General features: G+C 45.5%; 1 protein-coding gene across 4 annotated transcripts in view; it reads right to left on the bottom strand.

The window, feature by feature from the left end:
• The window catches only part of LOC128351481 (phospholipid scramblase 2-like), a 37,214-nt gene extending 31,654 nt beyond the window's left edge, over positions 1-5,560 (bottom strand). For all 4 annotated transcript variants that reach the window (XR_008319795.1, XM_053311062.1, XM_053311061.1 and 1 more), the window contains exon 1: positions 5,446-5,560. The gene's annotated coding sequence lies outside the window, so the exon portion shown is untranslated. The remainder of the gene's footprint in view (positions 1-5,445) is intronic.
• Between the last annotated feature and the right edge of the window lie 7,257 nt (positions 5,561-12,817).

The raw sequence follows: 12,817 nt of genomic DNA on the forward strand, positions 1-12,817 counted from the left end.
GGGTGCCTTGGTGGCCCTCCCGGATCCTGGTGGCTGGAGTACAATCACCCCCACCTTACTCCATGGTCCCTATGCCCCTGCTCAGGAAGTCATTCTAACAGTAAATAATGTTTTTGTCCTTTAATATTAGAACAAGAAGACAATTGGTTCCTAAGTGGGAGGAGTGGCCACTTTGTGAAACAGGACTAGGTGGGCCTTCGGCCTGATCCAGCCGGGCTCTTCTCATCTTCTTATGAGGCCAGGATTATTTACACCCGTGTTTTACCTGGATTAGCATTACTTACCACTATACTAATTCCTATGGTCAAAAATGTTTCTGTTCCACACTCACTTATCCTGCAGTATTGTTTAAATTCTGTATGTTCTAATGTATTGATCTGTTTTGTGATTGTGATGCTCTTTTGTTCTTTGCATCTGTTTTGTGGGCCTATTGACCATAATACAGTTTGACAATAGGCGCATCCGCATGTTATGGTCGACAGTCATATAGGGATGTGCACGGAACCGTGGAGCCGGTGCGGGTGGCTCTTTAAGAGCAGGGGAGGGTGCACTAACCCCTCCCGCCACTTTCCCCCTTCCGGCGCTCAGTTAAGTTCCCCAAATCCATGGGACAACAGCATACCTACCTGCCACCCCTTCCCCCGTTGTTGGCCGGAAATAAGCAAGTAATGTGTGCCCATGTGTCTGCTGCCACCCGCGCACAGCTGCTGCACAAACCACACGTCACACACGCACGTTGCATGGTAAAGGGTAAGTGCACCCTCCCCCACCCTTAAAGAGGGTGGGGGAGGTCTCCACCGGCGTCGGACCGGCAGAACCGCTGGTTCTTCTAACCAGTTCGGAGGCCCATTAAGGGCCTCCGGACCGGTTCTGTGCACATCCCTACACTTGTACAGGCCTGGGTACAGGCTCTTCAAATGCATGAAAAGACAGGAAGTGTACTTCTGTACCTGCGTTCAACATAACATGTGAATGACTGTACCTGTGTACAGATCTGTACCTGTGTAAACTGTACATTTGCTGTATGATTGTTGAACATAATGTGTGAATGGGCCTACGGATGTTAATCCTATTGATACCTGTTTCTTCAGGATTGCAGTACACATCACCACCCCAGTGAACAAGTTCAGACAATGTATCCTCACATCACACAGGCAAGAAGCATGCACATGAAGTGTGGGGATGCAAGTCTCCATCCACCCCACACACACCTGGGGCACCATCCTGTGTCACCTTATCTGCCTTTACATATGGCTGGTTGGTGGGTGGCAGCTTATATCTATGTGATGGATTGTGCTTGCTATTTGGCTGTATTTTCACAGTAATTTTTTGTGTTTAATGTGTTGTATAGCACCCCGAGGCCATCTCATGGCAGGATATAGATATAGATATATAAAATAATCACAAGGGGTGTGAGGGCTCAATCCAATGATGTCCCCAAATGTGGATGAAATACTTACTATTGTATCCATGCACTAAGGGACAGTTTGGATTACCATCCTCCTTGGTGATGAATATAAGAACATATTCATCTTATATTGCTGTGACACTGCTTTATGGATTCAGAGGTATGGGCAGGTGGGAGATAAATTCATGATACAGGTTTATTTTTTAAATGTTCAGTGGGAAAATGTTCTGATAATCTAAATCAACTTGGATCTAATTTAGCATATTGATGCTACTTATATTTAACAGACAAAATTAAATATGTACCATGGTATTATTTCAGATGTTTTTACAGCAGCCAACATCTGATAAGGAAAAAGATGCAATAAATCACATTTAATGTGTTTTCAATGTTGTATTCAAACTCATTCACAGCTTTAGGGATAAATTACTTTTGGTGGAATATTTTTAAATCTTTTAAGACATGGCAGTTCCACAGCTTGCGCTTTATATTTTAAGGGAAAAATTGAAGGCACAGAAAACTGTTAACATACTAATGTAAACACTCCCACAGAGCTGCATATTTATTTATGTAATTAATCTCTAGATATAAACTCTGCTCATGTTCTAACCACATATTCAGTCAGCACGTGGAGTGCGAGAAGTGTACCCACTGGCACGCTTGTCACCCTCTAGACAATCAGCAGAGGTTGAGAACATGGTCTTCAAACATGGAGTCCATTCTAGCCTTTCACTTAATTCACTGAGGCCATCCGAGCATTCTCTGGCCCTGCCTGAGATAGTAGGTGGGGTCAACAACCACTGTGGAGCAGCAAGACTTGCTCCCACTTTTGCCCACTTCAACTGTGAGTGCCTGGGGTGCTAACATCTGAAGAGGGCTCTGGTGTCTCCAAAATCCATGTGGACCAAGGACTGCATATGCAGAGTGCCCTCATGCAGTCAGTAAATCCTATTATTATGAACCCGCTTGCCTCTATACTTACTCGCTTCCTCACCATGGATACATTGTGAGAATAGGACTCCACTATTTCAGCTGCATTCTTCATTTATGGCAGCACTGCACACTTTCAGCCCTCCTGAAAGTGTTGGATTACATCACTCATCATCCCTGACTATTAGCCACCATTGTTAAGGATTATGAGAGTAGTAGTCCAACAACAGCTGGATGGCTGAAGTTGTGTTTTCCTGATTTATGGCAATAGTCTACTTATGCAAACAACAGTTCTTATACCCATAAGCTCATAGATAACAGCCATGGCAACTTTCTTAATCAACAAGGAATCACCATCTCAGTGGCCCAGTTCAGATGTTCAAGTTCACTGTAATTGAGCATGGTTGAAGTTTCGATTCTTTACTCCAAATCGCACCGCAGACGTTCACCAAACTATGGCCAGCCAAACTCCTGTTGAAGGAGAGGGGAGACCCTCTTTGCTGTGTCACAAGGGTGACACAGCAAGGGTGGGGATTCCTCCCCCTTCACCCCACTGTACACAGCTACAGCGGGGCAATTTCATAACTTCTGAATGAGGCGACATGAATGAGCCTTATATCTGAGTAAACATGCCTAGGATCAGATTGCATATTCTATTGAAAAGTGTTAGTTGAGACTTGAAACAAACTTGTTCCATTTGCTTTAATGGGACTTAAGTTGCAAGTTGCAACTAACTTTATTTGAATGGCTACGCTATGTGATCATCTTCCCATAAGGCAATGGGATATTGTGGTGGTAGGGTCGAACTGGAATGAGTACGAAGCCCCAGCTAACTAAACAGAGGTAGTACATGGGTTCAGCCCCAGCCTCCTGGCCATGGAAATGCCTGCCATCACAATGACAATGTCCATCTTTTCAGATGAATGCTGTTGAAATTGTGAGCAGTGCGGGGGGAGAAGATGACTAACACATTGGGGAGGAACTTCAGAGGCTGTACCTGAGTATAAAGTTGGTAAAGTTGTGCCCTTGAGTCGGTGTCGACTCCTGGCGACCACAGGGCCCTGTGGTTGTCTTTGGTAGAATACAGGAGGGGTTTACCATTGACTCCTCCTGCGCAGTATGAGTGACTGCGAGGCTGGCTGTCCTTAGCTCCGAGGAGGGAGTGATTAGAGGGCACAAGGCAACAGGGATGGGTGGCAGCTGCAAGAGACGGAGGAAAGACTGCCAAGGGGCAGAGACTCAGCTCCAATAGATGAGGAGCAGAGCCCTGATAAGGCGTGTGAGTATAATATCAGCAGCATGCCTCCCAAAGGGAGGGGGTCTGAGCAGGAGGAAGGAGAAGGGGGAGAGGCATTAGCAACAGCTATGAGGGGTAATCAATTACATGTAATAAAGAGGGGCCTTGGCCCTGTAAATGGGGGCAGGCGATGCATAGCCTGTGAGGAGGGATGAGAAAGGGGCTGGTGGAGAGTGTCAGGGGCCCCGGAGAGGGGCAGGCAGAAGGAACAAGCAGCCTAGGACAGAGGAAGCACAGGCTGACGTTCAATCCCCTCCCTGTCCCTGCTCTGAGGCCCTTGATAAGCCTAGCCAGGCTGGTTAGAGGAGCCAGGGACAGATAAGCCTAGCCAGGCTGGTTAGAGGAGACAGGGACGTGCAGTTGGACAATGAGATGATGCCTTTCAGCATCTTCCTAGATCGCTGCTGCTCAATATAGGTGTTTCTCATAGTCTGGGAAACATACCAGCAGGGATTCAAACCAGCAACCTCTTGCTTCCTAGGCAAGTTACTTCCCTGTGGCACCATTAGGTGGCTCCTTTGTTTTATAATGTCTGAACAGGGCTCAGGTCTAGAACCAAGGAGACAATCCTACTTAAGCACTGTAATTGATAAATGGTTGAAAAGCTTATAACAAATTCCAGACCTCTGATATTCAGACACTATCTTCAACACTCATAAAACTATGCATTATATACAGTACAGATCTGAACATCGGTACAGTTTTGCACATGTTATGTTGAACACAGGTACACTTCCTACCTATTCAGACTGTACCATGCAGTTGAAGGGGCCTCTACCCAGGGGGCCAGATTCATTTTTAAAAGGAATGCAGGTTACATCATTAACACAAGCATATGTATGAGTTATGGACACCTGTGTACTCCTACAGTGTAGAGTGTCAGAACAGGGTTTGGAACACACCAGTTTCTGGAAAGGCCACACAACACACTTGAGGTTTAAAAAAGAGAAGTCAGAAAAAGCAGCTCTGCAGCAGGGTGAGGGACACAGCTGTGCAGCTCTTTGTTTCTCAGCTCGTTATTAAAAATAACCCTTCCCCAACTTATTTTTTAGCCCAGAAATAAACAATGACGAGACAGGTCACCATGTCGTTTACTTCTCTGGGAGAACAGCAGACGCGGGGGAGAATGGAGGGATTTTGCGAAAGGAAGAGTTAAAGTGCTCCAGCCGACCGCCCCCTTTTATCCTGCAGTTGCATTGCATGATAAACAGAAAGCAGGGAGGGGCAGGGCAGTCACAGAACTACACGGAGCTGTAGGGTGTAGTTTGAGAGTAAATAATTAATGTTGTTTTATGCTTTTGTGATCTATTAAAACGCACAGAAGTGACCGATGTGTTAAAGCAAAAGGCAGCTTCAGAAATTGTGTAGACTCTGCCACGCAAGGAAGGCCGTGTTACGAAACACAACCCCTTGTTTGTAGAAACGACGGTAGCCGCTGGATAACAGGCAGAAATTAACAGGTGCAGTTTTCTCAGGATATATGAGTGTGTGGGGGGAAGCTTCTCTCCTGTTGTTTCTGGATTGCCCAGGTCATACAAGGGTTAAACCAGAGAGTTGCTATTGGGGAAAGGTCCTAGTTTTCATTTCCTGTTTACAATCACACTCCGCTTGCCGGTAACTTTTTGAACTGGGACTGAAAACTAACGTTACCTGCAAAACTGTCTGGCAACCGGAAGGACAGTAAGTGCTTGCCCTAGGCACGGAGATTTCGAAGGCTGCCAAAAGTGAGGATTGTAAAGTAAGAGCCATTTCCTGTCTCTACCCACTATCCGCTGCTGCTGCTCCCCTTTACCCGAGGGAAAATCGGTACCTTGGCGCTTGTTCGTGGTCTCTATCGTCTTCTTACCTCCGCCGCTGAGGACAGTGATCAGAGAGAGGCCAGCAGGGAGCCTCTTAAGGAAACCGCCCTTGTAATACAATACAGTGGGAAGGAAGGGAGTGGCTGCGGAAAGATAGGGAACAGCCAAGGGAGGCAAGGCATTCCGTGGTGGGTGTGGGGGCGTAGCGGAGACTGAGCGATCAGCGATTCGAGAGCGAGAGCAATGGAGCCAAGAGAAAGCCCTTTAGCTACCGATTGTGGAACGAGTACTGTGCAGCGAGCGGATGCATTTATACCATCCTAGGTTTCGTGTTTACATACTACTGCTACTACTATAATATTTATATATCGCTCTTTTGCCTAGGGCTTCAATTTTAATTTTAGTCAACAAAAGTGCAGCTAGGTAATTTTGGACCCTGGACCTAATGAGCTCCACGCCCACACGCTGCACCCAATAAACATCCTTTCCCTATATACATTTCACAAACTCACAGGTCCGGGTCACAGTGCATCTGGAGAGGAAAAGACTACACAACCCATAAAGGATCCATACATCTTCTTGATCCACAAACCCACAGATCTGTGCCAGAGCTCATTTGCCAAAAAATAAAATAAAATAAAATAAAAATGATTAGGCAAGTCCCAAAGGATTCACATTCCTTCTTGACCATTCACAAACTAACTGGGACACAACACATGTTGCTTGCTCCACGGCTCAAACACAAAACTAACTTGGGCATTGAATACATTTATAAGGAAAAGAAGTGAAAACCACAACGCATGCCACTTGCTTCACCGTCCTCATGATGACTTTTTGGATCATAAACCAACTGGAGCATAGTGCATTTGCAAAAAAATTAAATAAATTGTTTATTCAGATGTAAATTAGTTCCACTTTCCCAAAGTGTGAAGTACTATATAGATAAACATAACTCCTTCTGGCAGCATTACTGCAGTAGGGGAAAAAATCATCAAACATCACAGCATTGACCAATTTCCTTGAAATAAAAATACAAGGTCCTGCCATCTAGGGCTGCATGTGTGCCCAATTTCAGAACTCTTTAAGTCCAACCATTCTTGAAATGTAAAGGGTTGGGCAAAAAAATAAAGTAAATTTGTGCTCTCAAGTCAGTGTTGGCCCCCTGGCACCCACAGAGCCCTGTGGTTTTCTTTGGTAGAATACAGGAGGGGTTTACCATTGCCTCCTCCTGTACAGTGTAAGATGATGCCTTTCAGCACCTTCCTATATCGTTGCTGCATGATATAGGTGTTTCCCCACATTTTGGGAAACACACCAGCAGGGATTCGAACCAGCAACCTCTTGCTCACTAAGCAAGTCATTTCCCCGCTGTGCCATTAGGTGGCTATTTGGCAAAAAGAGGGGGGACATATTGTACTTTATTTTAAAGCAAATGGCAGACTCCTTCACGTGGGGGTGATATGATGTTTTGGCAGGGGGCTTCAGTTCCAGAAGTTTTTGTAATTTTCTGTCATGAAACAAGCTACTTATTGGACTTTTTTGAAGTTTTTTAAAAACATTTTTAAAAATCATTAAAAATCAATGGATAGATGAATCTGCTTCAAGTTCAAGTCACCATATCCTGATAACCTGTCCTAAATATGTGCCCGGTTTCAGAACGTTAGGCCAGGCCATGGAAATATAAATGGTGTAAATAGGGATGATGATTAACATTTTTAATGAAGTCAGTGGGAAGATTTCTCCACATGAAGGAGGAATGATGGTCCAAAGAGGTGGGCCCTTCAGTTCCAGAAGTTTTTGTAATTTTCTGCCATGAAACAAGCTACTTATAGAACTTTTGGGAAGTGTTTTTAAAATGAAAAAATAATTAAATATCAATGGTTTAATCAATCCTCTTCAAAATCAGAGCACAGAGTCCTGATAACCTGTCTTACATCTGTGCCAAACTTCCAATTCCTAGGTCAAGCCATTCCAGAAATATAAAAGATGCCCTTTTCCCCTTGGGTAACATCATGGGGCCCTCTCGGAGAGTGGGCACACAGACCAGGGTGCCCTTGATAGGCAGGGGACTGAAGTCTGCCTAGAGACAAGAGTAACAAGATAAAGGAATTCTGCACATTCTAATACACCCATCCATCTTTTATTATCTTCAAGGACTGAGCCCTAGCACTGAAAGTGGATTCCTGATCTGAGCACCTGTAAATTTTCTCACAAATTAGACTTTGCACTAGGCCCCTGACAGAGGAAAATGGGTGCAGTTCTAAGACATTAAGATGGGATTTGTGTGGTAGCAAGCCAGCCAGATCAGCAGGGTATTTGTATGCTGAGATTTAATGACGTGCCTCAGGCAGTGTTTTGAAATATGAATGTAAAAATATCAACTTTCTTACAACCCATGCTGCACAGCCTTACAGTTATGTGTTTAATGTTTATGTTCTTCTCACAGTCCGCATAGTCTGATGCTTGAAATTTTAGAGTTGTTCCAGAGATGACTGACTTTCCATGCTTGCTAAACCAATATAGTATATTGGTCTGAATGCCAGACAAGAACTGGAGAATTCTGGCTTCAAATCCGCCCCCCCCCCCACCCAAGCCGCGGGGCTAGAGGCAGGATCTCTTTCCAGGGAGAAGGGACTGTCTGTTTGTGACTTCTGCTGCACAGTGAGAAGTCAAGACTCCCCAGCCATGATACTCCCTAGCAATCTTGCCTAATAAGCATACTTGCTCAAGAGCCATCCCAGAGTTTGCTGCTAAAAGCCGCGGGGCTAAAAGCAGGAAATCTGTCCATGGACAGGAACTGTCTGTGATTTCTGCTGCACAGTGAGAAGTCCAGACTACCCAGCCATGGTTCCTCACTTTGCTCTGAGCAGCCGACTCCAGCCTTTTTGACTACTTGAAGCTTGCACCCCAGGCTCCTGTTTTCCAGCACCCGCATTTCTCCTCCATCTGAAGCCTGCATCGCTCTCAAGTTCCAGCAATGAACAATTCCTTTGAAGCCTTCTTCGTGAACCTGGTGAGATGCCTATTCAACGCACAGCCTAGGCTGCTCCCCACTTTCCTCCTCCTTACTAATCACGGCTACCCCCTTCCTAAGCCGCCTCCTTCTTCTTTCCCTGCTTCTCTCTAAATGTTTTATTAGGATTTGTTAGATTGTTAGATAGCTGTAATTACTGATTGCACACACATATGTTAGTTAGACACATTACACTACACTTTGAATCGGAAACATGTTTTTAATGTGGCTTATTTTATCCTGTTGAGCAACTTTTTATAATAAAGCCCATTGAACTTTCTGAGTGTGTCTCTCTCTATCTCTGTTTGCGCGCCCAGATCCTACATGGCCACCATCTCCAAGAACCAATTCAGTTTGCGTATGATGTGACTTTCCCTCTTTCCCTCTGAGCATGTACAGAGTGTGAAACCAGATGTAGTTCACAACACCCTCTCCCCGCAGATGATCAGGCAGCCCTCCCTGGGCGGCCGGATTGGCTGCCCAGATGATTACCAGCTCTGTTATGGAGCCAGTTGGGGTGGCAGGGTTTGGGGGCTTCCCGGCCCCTGGAAGTCCCATATGGCACTGTGCGGGTGTGTGGTGCCTTTTGGGGAGGCTCCTGATGCCAGAAGGCTTGTTGCAGCCTCCTGCTCGGGAGACTACTTGTGACTCTGTGCAACGTGAAGCCACACCATGGCGACACACGATCAAGAAACCTGCCTTTGGGGTACTTTTGCACCCAAAACCCAGGTTAAGCACCGGGCTTCATAAACGGGGTTGCCACCAAGCCGCCACCAGGAGCTGTGCGGCTCCCGTTGCTTCTCACGATTGGGAGAAATTGGGCTAGCCCTCCCTAGTGTTTTGCACCCCCAAAGTGGGTTCCTTGATCATGTGTTGTTGCAGCATGGCTCTGTACCACACTGACTCATGAGTAGCCTCCCAGCATCAGTAGGCTCCACAAAAGGCACTGCACACTCACATGGTGCTGTATGAGACTTCTGGGGTCCGGGAGGCCCCCAAACCTGGCCGCCCCAACCGGCTCCGTGTTGTAGCCAGTAATTGTCTGGGTGGCCAATCCATTTTGTCATTCTGTCACCAATGCTTTTCAATACATGAAACTGTTGGGTGAGGTCATCGTGAGATGTGGTGCTGGGTGTTATCAGTACACTGATGACACCCAAATTTACTTCTCCTTTTCATCTTCAGGAAATGGCACTCATTCTCTAAATGCCTGCCTACAAGCAAGATGGAGGTGCTCATTGTGGGGGCTCAGAATCTGAGGGGTAAGTTAGATCTTCCTGTGCTGGGTTACACTCCCCCAGAAGGAACTGATATGCAGCTTGGGAGTACTCCTGGACCCAGGCCTCACCCTGGTATCTCAGGTGAAGGCCATGGCCAGGAGTGCTTTCTATCAGTTTTGGCTGATTCTACAGCTGTGCCCATTCCTCGAAGAGGATGACCTCAAAACACTGGTGCATCAGCTGGTAACCTCCCAGCTTGACTATTGCAATGTGCTCTACGTGGGGCTGCCTTTGTACGTAGTTCGGAAACTTCCGTTAGTTCAGCATGGGGCAGCCAGGCTGGTCTCTGGGGCAACTCAGAGGGGCCATATTACACCTGTTCTAAAACAGCTGCATTGGCTGCTGATACGTTTCCGGGCAAAATACAGTGTTGGTTATTACTTTTAAAGCCTTGAACAGCTTAGGTCCGAGTTATCCAGAGGCGTAACTAGGGAAAACGGCGCCCGGGGCAAGTAATGAAATCCCCCCCCGTGGCCCCCCCCGCCCCCCCCCCCCCACATACATCTGACTGACACACATGTTTCAGAAAACTTTTATTTTAAAAATTTAAAAAATTATAAAAATTACCAAAAATTTCAAAATGCAATAAATAACCAAAAATGCAATAAATAACCAAAAATGCAATAACTTTTTAAAATCTCATCATGCTAAAAGCCCATTAGTAATTCTGCATTTGTGTATCTCTTTTTTAAAAAGAAATGTCTAATTGAACTTCAAATTGACAATTTTTTACCCATTCTGGTCCACCTCATGCCATCCTTTTAAATCCATGTACTAATTGTAATTCCATTAAAGCAGATATAATTTTATTAGTATTCACAGTTCATCAAGCTAGCAATAATGGCTGTTATTGTTGAGTTTAGAGAAAAATAAAAACTGCAAAACAATTTGTTTATAACCCTGAGCAAGCAGCCCTTTCTCCTAATCCCAGATGAATGACACTGCACATCCTCAAGACACCTTTTTTATTACTCCATATGAATTCAATGCCCCTGGTGGCGCAGTGGTAAAACTGCTGCCCTGTAACCAGAAGGTTACAAGTTCGATCCTGACCAGGGGCTCAAGGTTGACTCAGCCTTCCATCCTTCCGAGGTCGGTAAAATGAGTACCCAGAATGTTGGGGGCAATATGCTAAATCATTGTAAACCGCTTAGAGAGCTTCGGCTATAGAGCGGTATATAAATGTAAGTAAGGCCCTATTGTTACGCCTCTGGAGTTATCATATCATGGAGAGTGCCTTCTTCTGCATGATCCCCACCTCATGTTAAGGTCATCTGAGGAGGTCTGTCTCCAGTAACCACCAGTTTGTCTGGTGACAACTTAGAGGCGGGCCTTCTCTGTAGCTGCTCCTGGGCTGTGGAATGCACTCCTGGCAGAAATCCATAACTTGAGTTCATTACTGTCTTTCAGGAGAGCCCTCTGTATAGCCTGACCTTCCAGAGTTTTTAAACTACTGTAAACTCTTTTAAATTGTTTAAGGATGATTTAGACAAGCTGATTGGAGAGGTGAGGCCACTTGTTCTCTTGACCTTTGTCAAACATAGCTTGTTCTGTCTAGTAGGGATGCTGTGGTAGACGGCCTGGTGGAAATCATAAATGCTTCTCTGAGGGAGGGCAAGATGCCTCCTTGTCTTAAGGAGGTAATCATTAGACCTCTTCTAAAGAAGTCTGCATTAGATTGCTCAGAGTTGAGCAGTAGGCTTGTTTCCAGCATACCATGGCTGGGCAAGGTAACTGAGAGGGTGGTGGCCTCTCAGCTCCGGGCAGTCTTGGAGGAAACTGATTATCTAGACTCATTTCAAACTGGTTTTTGAGCGGGCTATGGGGTGGAGACTGCCTTGGTTGGCCTGATGGATGATCTCCAATTGGCAATTGAAGAGGAAGTGTGACTCTGTTGGTCCTTTTGGATCTCTCAGTGGCTTTCGATACTATCGACCATAGTATCCTTCTGGAACGTCTGAGGATGTTGGGGGTGGGAGGCACTCTTTTACAGTGGTTCTGCTCCTACCTCTTAGATAGATTCCAGATGGTTTCGATTGGAAATTCTTCAAGATCTAAGCTTAAGTATGGTGTCCCTCAAGGCTCCATACTTTCTCCAGTGCTTTTTAACATCTACATGAAACCACTGGGAGAGATCATCAGGGGATTTGGAGGTGTGTGTTACCAGTACACTGATGACACCCAGATCTACTTCTCCATGTCAACTTCTTCAGGAGCTGGCATATCCTCCCTAAATGCCTGCCTGGAAGCAGAAATGGGCTGGATGAGGGAGAATAAACTGAAGCTGAATCCAGATAAGACAGAGGTACTTATTGTGCAGGGTCAGAACTCTAGAGATGATTTTGATCTACCTGTTCTAGATGGGATCACACTTCCCCAAAAGGAACAGGTTCGCAATTTGGGAGTACTTCTGGATTCACACTTCTCCCTGGTTTCTCAGGTTGAGGCGGTGGCCGGGGTGCTTTCTATTAGCTCCGGCTGATATGCCAGCTGTGCCCGTTTCTCGAGATCAGTGACCTCAAAACAGTGGAACATCTGTTGGTAACCTCCAGACTTGACTTCTGTAATTCGCTCTATGTGGCGCTGCCTTTGTATATAGTCCAGAAGCTTCAGTTGGTTCAGAATGCGGCAGCCAGGTTGGTCTCTGGGTCATCTTAGAGAGACCACACTACTCCTCTGTTGATGGAGCTACACTGGCTGCCAATAGGCTTCCGGACAAAATACAAGGTGCTAGTTATAATTTATAAAGCCCTAAACAGCTTAGGCCCTGGGTATCTAAGTACAAGCCCCACCTTCTTCAGTACGAGCCCCACCGCCCACTGAGGTCATCTGAGGAGGTCCGTCTCCAATTACCGCCAAGTTTTTGTTTATGTTCTTAACTTGTTTTATGCTATTGTTAACTGCTCAGAAATGAAAGTTTGGGGTGGTGTACAAATTTGATAGATAGATAGATAGATAGATAGATAGATAGATAGATAGATAGATAGATAGATAGTTGCCCTGGTTTTCCAGAGTTTTTAGCTTTTTGCATGTTTAATTGGTTTTATTCAGTTTTTATAGTTTTGATTTTAATTAAGTGGTTTTAATTGT

Source organism: Hemicordylus capensis, chromosome 3, assembly GCF_027244095.1.
Source record: "Hemicordylus capensis ecotype Gifberg chromosome 3, rHemCap1.1.pri, whole genome shotgun sequence".
Lineage (NCBI taxonomy): Eukaryota > Metazoa > Chordata > Lepidosauria > Squamata > Cordylidae > Hemicordylus > Hemicordylus capensis.